Below are 15272 nucleotides of genomic sequence, written 5' to 3'. Positions count from 1 at the left end.
TAGGACGTTACACCCCGATATCTCACCCCCACACTGAGTTCTGAACCCTTCAGATAAAAGATAGACAGCCTAACACCTCGGCTTGACTACCAGCCTGTGAACTACATACTTATTGCAAACAATAACAGGCTAAATTCAGAAAGCCAGAGTCCCATCCCCAACACACAAAAATGACAATTCAAAACCAAATCCTGAACATCTGACTTGGTGAGAGACATTTAAAGAACTTGGATTTTGAAAAGAAATAGGTGTCTCAAGAAGTCAGAGCTGCGTGGCTTTCACCACTAGATGGTGGCCTTGCCGTTTTCCTAACTCAGAGAGGAGTTTGTCTTCTGTGACTCAAGATAAAAGTGCTTTGAGAGAAAACACTTTACTAAACCAGCACAATCCCTAAGAATAATCTAAACATTTTCTCTTCTGCCCACAGATAAGCTTAGTCTTCACACCTTATCAAGAAACCTCTCTACTACAGAGACCACTACAAGAAACTACAGTAATCAAAATGCAGAGTTGTGATCGTTATGGGTTATGGGGTAGGTCATTATGAATGTTGTTTTGTCTACACAGCCCATTATAATAACTATGATCACCTTGTCTCTGGAAATTCGATTCTGCCATCTGGCCCTTCATACCAACTTCTGTCTTATTTAGGATTCTCTAGAGTCACAGAACTTATGAAGTGTCTCTATATATATTAAAGGAATTTCTTGTAATAACTTACAGTCTGTAATCCAACTAACCCAACAATGGGCAGCTGTGAATGGTAAGTCCAAGATTTTAGTAGTTTCTCAGTCCCATGAAGCTAGTTGTTTTAACTGGTCCTCTGTGGACGTAGGTTTCAACAGATGTGCTGGCGAGTGGTTAAAGAAGAGTGAATCCAATGTCCTTATGTAGACCTCCAGCAGAAGGTGTGGCCCAGATTAAAGGTGTGTACTACCGTGCCTAAATGTGGGACTTGCTTTTGTCCCAGGACTAGAAGTCAGAGATCTGCCTGCCTCATTCTCCAGGAATGAAAGGCATGTACTACCTTGCCTGGGCCTAAGATTTTCATGGCTACTATGCCTCAAAATCTCCATGTCAAGATCCAGGTCAGAAACCTGTTTTCCAGCTTCGAGATCTGGATCACAGGTGTGCCCTCCATTTCTGAATTGTAGTTCATTCCAGATGTAATCAAGGTGACAACCAGAAATATCCATTACAGAGGCCAAACATGGCTCTGGGATAGAGAACTAGAGAATAAACTTTTCCAATTAGTCTAGATATTCTAAAATCAATGAATAAATGAAGGAAAACTGATATGTGACACTATTCCTGTGGAAACAATGACGATTATCTACTTATCTCAGATAAAGAACCAAGGAAAACCAAAGTTGGGAATCAATAAAGTCCAACTTGGTGAACCAGTAAGATTACTATTTGGTTTCTTCTTTAGGGATGCTTTCTCTGCAGGAATGTCTCTGCACTATGTGTGTTCCTCAGACAGCATTGAATGTCCTGGAGTCGAGGTTACAGATTGAGTGCCCATATGAGGGTACTAGGAATTCCAAGTGAGTCTTTGAAAGAGCAGACAGTGAGTTCTTAACCACTAAGTCATCTCTAAATCCCAGTGGAGCACTGAGTTTTACTGGGGTGACTTACAAGAGTGTGGGTGAGTGGTTACTGATAGAAGCACAAAGAACTGATTGACAGCTGCATCACCCTGTGAAGGTGTTATCCAGTGAAGCTGGAAACCTGGGGATCATGGCACAGCTTGCAGGCAGCTCGCCTAAGGTGGGAAGTGTGTCTTTCAAGTCACTGACTACCTTCTCCAGTCAGCTTGTCCTGTGTTGTTTGCTTCTTGGCTCTTCAGAGTATGTTCTGAGAAGCTCATCTTGTCTGACAGTATCAGCAGTCCTTACTAATCATATATGCTTGAGGCAGGAGGTTACTAGTGAATCTTGCTGGTTTCTTGGACTTCCTGAAACTATTAAGTCATCTATTTCTGAGCTTCAGGAGCTTCTTTGTAGGATGTACTGTTTCAAGTCCCCTCATTAAATGGCTTTACCTCTCTTTTAATATCCCTTGTGTTAAGGGGTTTCCTCTAAGTTGGAAGGTTTAGTCATAGAGGATGCTAATATACAACTAATATATCCACTCCTGGGCATAACCTCCAAGGTCTTTCCATCTTATCACTTATCACTTGTCCATCATGTTCTGAGAGACCAGATATTTTTGGGTGTAGACTCCCATCTTAGAAAACCTGGCCTAAGGTTAAACTCAAGTTAACTAACAGGCTGGTACCAGTTTCCAGGTTACTCCCCAACAAGACCTTCTTCTAACATCAGTTTCCATGTTACGCTTCAACAATACTTGCATCTAACACCAGATTTCAGTTTATTCCCCAACATATCTACAACCCCAGGTTACAAGCCTGCCCCTGGCACTTCGTTTCTTAAGAACCATCAGTCAAAAACCCACAAAAGTTAAGTTTATGTTTTGGCTCTCAACACTAGACAATTATGCCCCTGCTTCCCCATCAGACATATATCAAGCTAGATACATCCTCCTTGCCTTTATAAATACTTGCCTAAAGCTAGGCTCAGGGCTCCACCTTCTTGCTGTGTCAGGGTTGATGGGGATCCGAAGTTTGAACTTAAATAAAGAGACCTTAATTCAATACATTGGAATTGGCTCCTTGGTTTTGGGATTTACAAGTTTTTCTTGGCACAACAGTTCATTGCTACTTTGTTGACAGTATCTAGGAAATGGTAACAACATAGATATCCATCAGCTGACACATGGGTACATGAAAACATGTGTTCTAGCTTCAAACATTCAGTTTTGCATGTAAAACTACATATAGAAGCTAAGAAGCTAGAACTGGGCCATTAGTGGAGAGATGTAGGAGAAGAGAGTGGATAATAGAATAAAGGTGATATGAATTAGTGAGTGGTAATACTGGAAACAGAGTGGTTCAAATATGCAGTAAAGTGATGGTAAGGAGAGTGGGCTGCTGAAAGATAAACTTGAGTGAGATGTCCATGAATGAGCTACAGGGTTTCATTTTGAGACCAAACTAAACAATACATTAAGAGAACAGTAGAACACATGTGCCATAAAAGAATAAGGCATTGGATAATGTGTGCTAAATGTTTAACCAGTAATGAGGTCAAGAAGAAAGGACTAGTAGGTGGGTTAACTGAATGGAAGGACATATGAAGAAGCCTTTGAAATCTTAACTATGTTACAAGTTAGTATGAAATATAATTTTAAAACCCATGAATACAGGTATCCCACATGGGTAAATAAAGCAGCTCCCAGATACCACAGTCATGCAGTGAAACTCTCTGTATCAGGTACTGGTCATCTGTCTAGGACTTACTAGTCAGGGACTTCCAGAAGCACTCCTAAGAAAGGAGGTTGTCCTCAGAAAATTGGACATTGAACTGCCTGAGGATCCAGCTATACCTCTCTTGGGCATATACCCAAAAGATGCCTCAACATATAAAAGAGACACGTGCTCCACTATGTTCATCGCAGCCTTATTTATAATAGCCAGAAACTCGAAAGAACCCAGATGCCCTTCAACAGAGGAATGGATACAGAAAATGTGGTACATCTACACAATGGAATATTACTCAGCTATCAAAAACAACGACTTCATGAAATTCGTAGGCAAATGGTTGGAACTGGAAAATATCATCCTGAGTGAGCTAACCCAATCACAGAAAGACATACATGGTATGCACTCATTGATAAGTGGCTATTAGCCCAAATGCTTGAATTACCCTAGATCCCTAGAACAAACGAAACTCAAGACGGATGATCAAAATGTGAATGCTTCACTCCTTCTTTAAATGAGGAAAAAGAATACCCTTGGCAGGGAAGGGAGAGGCAAAGATTAAAACAGAGACTGAAGGAACACCCATTCAGAGCCTGCCCCACATGTGGCCCATACATATACAGCCACCCAATTAGACAAGATGGATGAAGCAAAGAAGTGCAGACCGACAGGAGCCGGATGTAGATCGCTCCTGAGAGACACAGCCAGAATACAGCAAATATAGAGGCGAATGCCAGCAGCAAACCACTGAACTGAGAATAGGTCCCCTGTTGAAGGAATCAGAGAAAGAACTGGAAGAGCTTGAAGGGGCTCGAGACCCCAAAAGTACAACAATGCCAAGCAACCAGAGCTTCCAGAGACTAAGCCACTACCTAAAGACTATACATGGACTGACCCTGGACTCTGACCCCATAGGTAGCAATGAATATCCTAGTAAGAGCACCAGTGGAAGGGGAAGCCCTGGGTCCTGCTAAGACTGAACCCCCAGTGAACTAGTCTATGGGGGGAGGGCGGCAATGGGGGGAGGGTTGGGAGGGGAACACCCATAAGGAAGGGGAGGGGGAGGGGGATGTTTGCCCGGATACCGGGAAAGGGAATAACACTCGAAATGTATATAAGAAATACTCAAGTTAATAAAAAAAAAAAAAAAAAAAAAAAAAAAAGAAAGGAGGTTGTCTTTCTTGGTTAGCATAAGTACATAGTGTTGCCGAAGACACTTAAGATTTGGGTTGCAAGATAGAACAATCTTGAACTTACTACAAAATTCTCCCTGGTTTTGGAACATTGCAAGCCCCTCTGACGGCTGCTGGCAGAGAAAAGTTGTCAGTGGTCTGGACCCTGCATACTACAGTACCTACTTGCAAGCCAGTATGTGTATACTTAATACTGCCATAATTCATTATGGGTATAACTAACCTCTCTCTTGTTGGATTTGAGGCCTGCTCCATAGCAGGGAATTTATGCCTGGTATTCTAAACATGATCTAAAAACATAGGTTAGAATGTGTAAGTCTAAGGGCAGAACCCAATGATGTTTTGTTAATGATCATGTTGTTCATCTGCCGTCTAAATATTTGAGTTTGTAATTATTAATTTGTCCTTTTATCTTTAGTGAAGGAAGCTTCCTCTTACAGTTGGTAGTAGGTAATGCAGAGACCATATCTGTTGAGAAAGTACTAAAAACAAGACACGTAAAACTGGGGTAATTACCATTTCATCAGGCTGAGGGAGGCTCTCAGAATCTCCTTTCCCTCTATGATGGTCTACTGGCACTTTATAGCAGCTGTATTTATTTTAGAGTTTGGAGTATATACTTTCATATTTTTCTCAGTATTTCAAAATGAATATCCACAAAACTTTGGGTTTTTTTTCTCCCTCCCTCCTTCCTTCCTTCCTTCCTTCCTTCCTTCCTTCCTCTCTCCCTTCTTCCCTTCTTCCTTCCCCCCTCTATCTCTTTTTGTCTTTCTTTCTTGCCTGCTTGTTCATTGTTTGTGTTTCTGTTTTAGAGATTCTGTTTCTCTTTGTAGCTGTGATGGTTTGTATATGCTCCGCTCAGGGAGTGGCACTATTAGAAAGTTTGGCCCCCCCCCCCAAAAAAAAAAAGAAAGTCTGGCCCATACCCACAGTGACACACCCACTCCAACAAGGCCACACCTCCTCCAACAGGACCAGATCCTACCCAGCTAATTTTAGATCCTGGTATGGTGTACACACCTTTAGTTCAAGGAGATAAAGCCAAGGAGATCTGAGTTTAAGATCAGCCTGAGATAGAGTAGTTTTAGTTGAAGAAAAGCTTAAATCCAGCCATGGTGGTACACAACTTTAATTCCAGGAGACAGGTATGCAGATCTACATACCTGATCAAAGTCAATCTACAGAGCAAGATCCAGGACAGCCAATCTTAGGCAGTGAAGGAGTTGGAAAAGAGGAAGCTAATGATAATGTAATAGAACATAAGGGGGGGCATGTATGAGCTCCTGAGGGAGCAGAACTTGGCAGTTTCAGCCATGTGTCTCTTGATATATAGTGAGGAGTAGAAGGGGACTACTGGGACAATTGATACTGGTTAGCTAGAGCTAAGAAACTCATGGTTATTAAGACGAGACCAGCAGTACTGAGGGGATATCTTCTGGGAAGTGCTTTCTGAGAGCACAAAGAAGCTGTGTTCCAGAGATAGTCAAGGTTGTACCTGGTACTACAGCTGTTCATTAGGACAAGAAGCTATAACAGTGAAGTTGACTTGGAGACCCCAAGATATCTGAGATGCCAGAGTCATGGGCTATCTGCTGAGGGAAGCTGCTAACAGGGATTGTAACTAGCCCAGCAGAAAGAAATTTGTTGCAGTCAATAAAGATGAAAAAGGAGTTGGAGATCCGAAGATCTCTTTGACACCAGACATGAAAATGCAGTTTGGAGTTTGTCCAGCTGGTCTCTTGTCTTGATTTAGGGATTACAGTTAAATGATTAGATGAATCCCAGAAGAGACCTTGACCTTTGAACTTTTAACATTGTTGAGACTGCTATAGATTATGGGAACTCTGGAAGTTGGACTAAATATATTTTGCATTATGCTATGTTTATGTATGGCCCCCATAGTCATATGTTTCAACAAGTCTATGGGGCCAGGGAGTGGAATGTGACGGTTTGTATATGCTTGCTCAGGGAGTGGAACTATTAGAAGGTATGGCCCTGTTGGAGTAGGTGTGACCCTGGTGGAGTAGGTGTGTCACTGTGGGTGTGGGCTTTAAGCCCCTCATCCTAGCTTTCTGGAAAACAGTATTCTGCTAGCAGCCTTTAGATGAAGATGTAGAACTCTCAGCTGTTTCTGCATCATGCCTGCCTGAATGCTGCCATATTCCTACCTTGATGATAATAGACTGAATCTCTGAACCTGTAAGCCAGCCCCAATTAAATGTTGTCCTTAAAACAGTTGACTTGGTCATGGTATCTTTTCACAATAGAAAAACCCTACCTAAAACTGTAGCCCTTGCAATCTAGGAATTTGTTCTGTATTCCAGGCTGGTTTTGAAATTACAGAGATTCTGGGAGTAAAGGCCTGCAGCACCACTGCCCAGTAAGATGAGATTTTATTAGATCTCCCCTCCTTCTCCCTCTGCCTTTCTTCTTTCCTTCTTCCTTTTCTTTTTATTTGTTTTTTTTTTTCACATTTCTCTGTGTAGGTTTGGCTGTTCTGGAACTTGATATATAGACTGCTGCCTTGATTTCCCATCAATCCACCTGTCTCTGTCTCTTGAGTGCTAGGACTAAAGGCAGGCACATCACACATAGCATTATTATGAGGTTTTGGATGATGAAAAAGATAAATGTTTTTATTACAGCTTTCCCTAGATGCTGGGGATAACTTAGTGGTTAAGAGCACTGGTTGCTCTCCCAGAGAACTTCTGTAAAATTCCCAAACCAAACATATGATCTCACAACTGTCTGTAACTCTAGCTGCAGGAGATGTTTTGTCCCTTTCTAGCCTCCACCTGCAGTGAGCATACATGTAGTTTATAGACACTCACAGACATACTTGCAGGCTAAGAACCCATACACATTAAAACAGTAGATTTCCAGCAGTTACATTTGTAGAACTTTATTTTAATATATACTCTGTGATGCTTTTCTGTTAGTTAATCCTTTCATTAAAGGCTTCCATAGGTATCTTATTTTGCGTTTCTATTACATATACTGTTGTGATTTTTAAGCAGAGAGAATACCAGATAAATTCTGTGCCACATTATTTACAGTGATATCTGTCTCTCCAGTATGAATTTTCTTATGTATTTCAAGATTTGAAAGGCAGATAAAGGATATGTCACAGCCTTTGTATTTGAAAGTTTTCTTTCCAGTATGCATTTTCTGATGTTCTCAAAGAGTTGAACACTTAGTAAAAAATTTGTCACATTTCTTACATCTGTAAGGGTTCTCTCCAGTATCAATGTTCTGATGTTTTCTCAGATGTGAGTTCACAGAAAAGGATTTGTAACATGTTCAAGGCTTTAAGTTCTTAACTATGCTATGAGTGTGAGTATATTGTTGTCTGGTATTCCCATATCCAGTGTAGACTTGTGGGCAATCTTCAGAGATAACATTTAGATGCAATCAGAAAAAAGATGTAACCCAAAAGCTCCAAGAATTCAATGTAACAGTCAGACTACTCTGAATGGGATATAGGCAAATACAAAATATGACAACATGGAATATAGGAGAGGAGGGTCAGTGAAGATACAGACCAATGCATCTGTAGTATCTGCATGCTCTCATTAAATAATTCTCCCAAGCAATTAACTACACAACCAAGATCTTACAGTTAACCTACAAAAAAAACAGAAACAAACAAAAACCCCACAAACAAACAAAATAATGCAATTTAAAAGCAGGCTATGGAACTAAACACAGAGTCTTTAGAAGGAGAAAACAAATGGCTAAGAAATATTTTCAACAGCGTTCATCATCCTTACCCATCACAGAAATTCAAATTTTGAACTATTTTGAAATTTCATTGTACTTTAGTCAGACTGATTAAGAAAACAAAATGCTGCTGAATGTTTTTGAGGAATTGGGAACCTTCATCTACTATTGATGGGAGTAAAAATTGGTACAGCTACTGTGTAAATCAGTGTGGTAGTTCCTCAGAAAATTAAAAATGGATCTACCATATGACCCAACTCTTCTACTCCTGGCAAATACTCAAATAATTCTATTTCCTACTACAGAAACCCATGCTCTTCCTTGTTCACAACTGCTCTATTCACAATAGCTACTGCACAGAAACATCTTAAAGGTCCACTAACTGATAAGTGCATCTTAAAAATGTGGTACTCTGGTGGTTTGAATAAGGATGGCCCCAAGAAGCTTGAAAGCTTGGTTATCAGGGTGTGGCACTATTTGAAAGGATAAGGAGGCGTGGCCTTGTTGGAGGAAGTACAGGGTAGGCTTTGAGGTTTCAAAAGCCCATGCAAAGCTCAGAGTTTCACTCTATGCATACAGATGAAGATGGAGGTCTCAATTATTACTGAAATGTCTCTCCGTGTACCACAATTATTCCCTGTTATGATGATAATGGACTAAATTTCTGAAACTGTACTCAAGTGCATAATTAAATGTTTCCCTTAACATATCCTGAGGTTGGAGGACAGACTGCCACCTCTGCACACCTCAGACCACATCCCTGGCCCAAGGAGAAACTGCACAGTGCCTCTGTGCCCAGGACCGAACTGATCTAGCCAAACAGCTCCCTGCACCCAAATCCTGTGGGGGAGAGAGCTGAAACCTCAGAAGTGTGGATACTCCTGAGAAGTCAGAAGAGAATACTTTCTGCCCACAGTCCAGACCCAAGAGGGAACATAGTGCCAACTGTGCCCGAGGGGTGCAAGGACCTACACAAGCAATCAGTGGCAGGACCCTTTGATTCCTGCCCGTGCCTAGAGCTAGAAGACAGAATGTGGCCACATTTGAGAGCAGAGAACCCATTCTCAGGAAAAGCTGAAAGAAAACAGGAAAACAGATATACAGGAGTGCTGACACAGAGGCATACAGCAGGACCAAGTCACGGCCAGAAACAGCAAGACAATCAAACACCAGAGACAACCCAATGGCTAGAGACAAGCACAGGAACCTAATCAACAGAAACCAAGACTACTTTGGCATCATCAGAGTCCAGAACTACCACCAAAAAAATCACTGGATATCCAAACACATCAGAAAAGCAAGATTTAGATTTGAAATCACATTTTTTGATAATGATGGAGGACTTAAGAAAGACATAAAGAACTCCCTTAGAGAAATGTAGGAAAGCACAAGTAAACAAGTAGAAGCCCTTAGAGAGGAAACACAAAAATCACTGAAAGAATTACAGGAAAGCACAACCAAACAGGTGGAGGAACTGAAAATGGAACTAGAAACAATAAAGAAAGCACAAAGGGAGATAACCCTGGATATAGAAAACCAAAGGAAGAGACAAGGAGCTGTAGATACAAGCATCACCAACAGAATACAAGAGATAGAAGAGAGAATCTCAAGGGCAGAAGATACCATGGAAAACATTGATACAACTGTCAAAGATAATGTAAAACACAAAAAGCTCCTAACCCAAAACATACAGGAAATCCAGGAAATAATGAGAAGATCAAACCTGAGGATAATAGGTATAGAAGAAAACGAAAACTCCCAACTTAAAGGCCCAGTAAATATATTCAACAAAATTGTAGAAGAAAACTTCCCTAACCTAAAGAAAGAGATGCTGCCCATAAACATACAAGAAGGTTACAGAACTCCAAATAGATTTGACCAGAAGAGAAATTCCTCCCATCACATAATAGTTAAAACACCAAATGCAAAAAACAAAGAAAGAATCTTAAAAGTAGTAAGTGAAAAAGGTCAAGTGACATATACAGGCAGACCAATAAGAATTACACCAGACTTCTCATTATGAAAGCCAGAAGATCCTGGATAGATGTAATACAGACCGTAAGAGAACACAAATGCAAGCCCAATTTACTGTATCCAGCAAAACTTTCAATTAACATAGATGGAGAAACCAAGATATTTCATGACAAAACCAAATTTAAGCAATATCTTTCTACAAATCCAGTCCTACAAACAATAATAAATGGAAAACTCCAACACATGGAGAGAAACTACATCGTATAGAAAGCGAGAATATAATTTCCTTGCAATAAAACCAAAAGAGAGACAAACAAACATAATTCTATGTTGCAGTAACCTCTCAAGCCCAAATCGGCCTGTACAAAGAAAACGCACCTCAATTAATATGAAAACAATCTAGGGTCTAGATTGGGCAGATCCACCCTACACTGTCCTATTCCTCGCTCCCAAATCCCTCATCACTTGCACCTTTTATTTGCCATGCCTCCTGCTTCTCCTTCTCTGAGCACTCCTCTCTTCTCCCTTCTTCCTCTCTCCCAGCTCCTCTCCCCCTGCCCAAATCTCTGGCTCTTGCCTTTATTTTACAAATTAAATGGGAGTTTCTGATCAGATCACCTGTGTCCTGAGTATGTGACTAGGCAGCCATCCTTGGGGGAGCAGAATTAGCATCAAAATAGAGAGAACTCCAAGGCAAACCACAACAATTCTACCTCTAACAATGAAAATAACAGGAAGTGACAATCACTATTCCTTAATATCTCTCAACATCAATGGACTCAATTCCCCAGTAAAAAGACATAGACTAACAGACTGGATATGTAAAGAGGACCCAGCATTTTGCTGCCTGCAGGAAACACACCTCAGAGACAAAGACAGACATTACATCAGAATAATGGCTGGAAAACAATTTTCCAAGTAAATGGCCTGAAGAAACAAGCTGGAGTTGCCATCTAATATCAATTAAAACTGACTTTCAAACAAGAGTCATTAAAAAAGATAAGGAAGGACACTTCATATTCATCAAAGGAAAAATCCACCAAGATGAACTCTCAATCCTAAATATCTATGCTCCAAATGCAAGGGCATCTACATTCATAAAAGAAACCTTACTAAATCTCAAAGCACACATTGCACCTCACACGATAATAGTAGGAGATTTCAACAGCCCACTCTCATCACTGGACAAATCATGGAAACAGAAATTAAACAGATGTAGAGAAACTAACAGAAGTTATGAACCAATTGTATTTAACAGATATTTACAGAACATTCCATCCTAAAACAAAAGGATATACCTTCTTCTCAGCACCTCATGGAACCTTCTCCAAAATTGACCATATAATCGGTCACAAAACAGGCCTCAACAGACACAGGAAGATAGAAATAATCCCATGCATCATATCAGATCACCATGCACTAAGACTGGTCTTCAATAACAACAATAATCACAGAAAGGCCACATATACATGGAAGTTGAACAATGCTACTCAATGACAACTTGGTCAAGGAAGAAATAAAGAAATGAAAGACTTCTTAGAATTAATGAAAATCAAGATACAACATTCCAAAACTTATGGGATACAATGAAAGTGGTACAAAGAGGAAAACTCATAGCTCTGAGTGCCTGCAAAAAGAAACAGGAGAGAGCATATGTCAGCAATTTGACAGCACACCTTAAAGCTCTAGAACAAAAAGAAATAAATAAACCCAAGAGGAGTAGAAGGCAGGAAATAACCAAACCCAGAGCTGAAATCACCCTGAAAGACACCCCCCCCCCATGAGTCTTAACTCAGAGCTGTAACAGGCTTGAAGGAGCCCAGGCACGCCCAGATACCTAGGGCCGAGTCACCTTTAAAACTAACAGACCATAAAAGGAAAGGAATGCAGAACAGACCAGGAGTACTGGATCTGACTCACAGGCCACCTGGCAGGAAGAGATAAGCCCCCAGCCCCCGACATTCAGGACGCCCCAGCCTGCATGTACTCTCTTACCATGTTGCAACCTCATTTGAATATGATTCAAACCTGCCAATGTGTGTAGCTATACCTTATTACCTCATCATGTGAAATAGCCAATCATATGTGAACATGTCTATGTGCCTCGTTTGAATCCACCAATCCCCGTAACTATGCATCTGCTTCTGTACGCCCGCTTCTGCTTCCCCAAACCCTATAAAAGCCCCATGCTGGAGCTACTGGGCGTGCAAGTCCTCCGAAGAGACTGTGTGCCCGAAGGTACCTGTGTTTTCCAATAAACCCTCTTGCTGATTGCATCCGAGTGGTCTGGGCTTGGTCATTCGGGCGCTTGGGTCTCCTCCTGAGGGAAAGGTCCTCTCCGGAGGTCTTTCAAACCAAGAAGAAACGAAAAGTACTACACGAAGAATCAAAAGCAGGAGCTGGTTCTTTGAGAAAATCAACAAGAGGGGTTGGGGATTTAGCTCAGTAGTAGAGCGCTTGCCGAGCAAGCACAAGGCCCTGGGTTCGGTCCCCAGCTCCAGAAAAAAAGAAAAAAGAAAAAAAAAAGGAGAAAATCAACAAGATAAATAAACCCTTAACCAGACTAACCAGAGGTCACAGAGAGTGTATCCAAATTAACAAAATCAGAAATGAAAAGGGAGACATAACAACAGAATCTGAAGAAATTAAAAAAAAAATCATCAGATACTACTACAAAAACCTATATTCAACAAAACTTGAAAATCTGTAGGAAATGGACAATTTTCTAGACAGATACGAGGTACCAAAGTTAAATCAGAAACAAATAAATCATCTAAACAACCCCATAACTCCTAAAGAAATAGAAGCAGTTATTAAGAGTCTCCGAACCAAAAAGAGCCCAGGTCCAGATGGGTTCAGTGCAGAATTCTATCAGACCTTCATAGAAGACCTCATACCAATACTATCCAAACTATTCCACAAAATTGAGACAGACAGAGCACTACCAAATTCGTTCTATGAAGCCACAATTACTTTTATACCAAAACAACACAAAGACACAACAAAAAAAGAGAACTTCAGACCAATTTCCTTTATGAATATTGATACAAAAATACTCAATAAAATTCTTGCAAACTGAATCCAAGAACACATCAAAACGATCATCCATCATCATCAAGCAGGCTTTATCCCAGGGATGCAGGGATGGTTTAATATACAAAAATCCATCAATGTAATCCACTATATAAACAAACTCAAAGATAAGGACCACATGGCCATTTCATTAGATGCTGAGAAAGCATTTGACAAAACTCAACACCCCTTCATGATAAAAGTCCTGGAAATATCAGGAATTCAAGGCCCATATCTAAACATAGTAAAAGCAATATACAACAAACCAGTAGCTAACATCAAACTAAATGGAGAGAAACTTGAAGCAATCCCACTAAAATCAGGGACTAGACAATGCTGCCTACTCTCTCCCTACTTATTCAATATAGTACTCGAAGTCTTAGCCAGAGCAAGCAGACAACGAAAGGAGGTCAAAGGGATAAAAATTGGAAAGGAAGAAATCAAAATATCACTATTTGCAGATGATATGATACTGTACTTAAGCGACCACAACAGTTCTACCAGAGAACTACTAAAGCTGATAAACAACTTCAGCAAAGTGGCTGGGTATAAAATTAACACAAACAAATCAGTAGCCTTCCTCTACTCAAAGAATAAACAGGTAGAGAAAGAAATTAAAGAAATGACACCCTTCACAATAGTCCCAAATAACATAAAATATCTTGGTGTGACTTTAACCAAGCAAGTGAAAGATCTGTATGACAAGAATTTCAAATCTCTGAAGAAAGAAATTGAGGAAGATGGAAAGGTCTTCTATGCTCATGGATTGGCAGGATTAATATAGTAAAGATGGCTATTTTGCCAAAAGCGATCTACAGATTCCATGCAATCCCCATCAAAATTCCTACTCAATTCTTTATAGAGATAGAAAGAGGAATTTGCAAATTAATCTGGAATAACAAAAACTCCAGATAGTGAAAACTATACTCAACAATAAAAGATCTTCTGGGGGAATCACCATCCCTTACTTCAAGCAGTAGTATAAAGCAATAGTCATAAAAAAAAAACTGTATGGTATTGGTACAGAGACAGGTAGGTAGATCAGTGGAACAGAATTCAAGACCCAGAAATGAACCCATACACCTGTAGCCACTTGATCTTTGACAAGGAGCTAAAACCATCCAATGGAAGAAAGAGCATTTTCAACAAATGATGCTGGTTCAACTGGAGGTCAGCATGTTGAAGAATACAAATCGATCCATTCTTATCACCATGTACAAAGCTTAAGTCCAAGTTGATCAAGGACCTCCTCATCAAACCTGATATACTCAGATTATTAGAAGAAAATATGGGGAAGCATCTCGAACACATGGACACTGGGGAAAATTTCCTGAACAAAACACCAATGGCTTATTCTCTAAGATCAAGAATCGACAAATGGGACCTCATAAACCTTCAAAGCTTTCGTAAAGCAAAAAACACCATCATTAGGACAAAACAGCAACCAACTGATTGGGTAAAGATCTTTACCAATCCTACATTTGATAGAGGGTTATTATCCAAAATATACAAAGAACTCAGGAAGTTAGACTCCACAAAGCCAAATCACCCTATTAAAAAATGGAGCACAGAGCTAAACAAAACATTATCAGCTGAGGATTATTGAATGGCCAAAAAGCACCTAAAAAGATCTCCCATGCTCATGGATTGGCAGGATTAATATAGTAAAAATGGCCATTTTACCAAAAGCAATCTACAGATTCAATGCAATCCCCATCAAAATACCAATCCAATTCTTCAAAGAGTTAGACAGAACAATTTGCAAATTCATCTGGAATAACAAAAAACCCAGGATAGCTAAAGCTATCCTCAACAATAAGAGGACTTCAGGGGGAATCACTATCCCTGAACTCAAGCAGTATTACAGAGCAATAGTGATAAAAACTGCATGGTATTGGTACAGAGACAGACAGATAGACCAATGGAATAGAATTGAAGACCCAGAAATGAACCCACACACCTATGGTCACTTGATTTTTGACAAAGGAGCC

The 15272-nt window shown here is 40.2% G+C and overlaps 1 long non-coding RNA gene across 7 annotated transcripts in view; it reads left to right on the top strand.

Moving 5' to 3' along the window:
- LOC108349017 (uncharacterized) overlaps window positions 1–15272 on the top strand; it is a 78136-nt gene that overhangs the window by 413 nt on the left and 62451 nt on the right. For all 7 annotated transcript variants that reach the window (XR_010059528.1, XR_010059524.1, XR_010059527.1 and 4 more), the window contains exon 2: window positions 428–533. This is a non-coding gene — a long non-coding RNA (uncharacterized LOC108349017). The remainder of the gene's footprint in view (window positions 1–427; window positions 534–15272) is intronic.

The sequence above is a fragment of the Rattus norvegicus genome, chromosome 1 (genome assembly GCF_036323735.1).
Source record: "Rattus norvegicus strain BN/NHsdMcwi chromosome 1, GRCr8, whole genome shotgun sequence".
NCBI lineage: Eukaryota > Metazoa > Chordata > Mammalia > Rodentia > Muridae > Rattus > Rattus norvegicus.
Note: the sequence above shows the minus strand (reverse complement) of the source record. Positions and strands in the feature narration are given on the sequence as shown.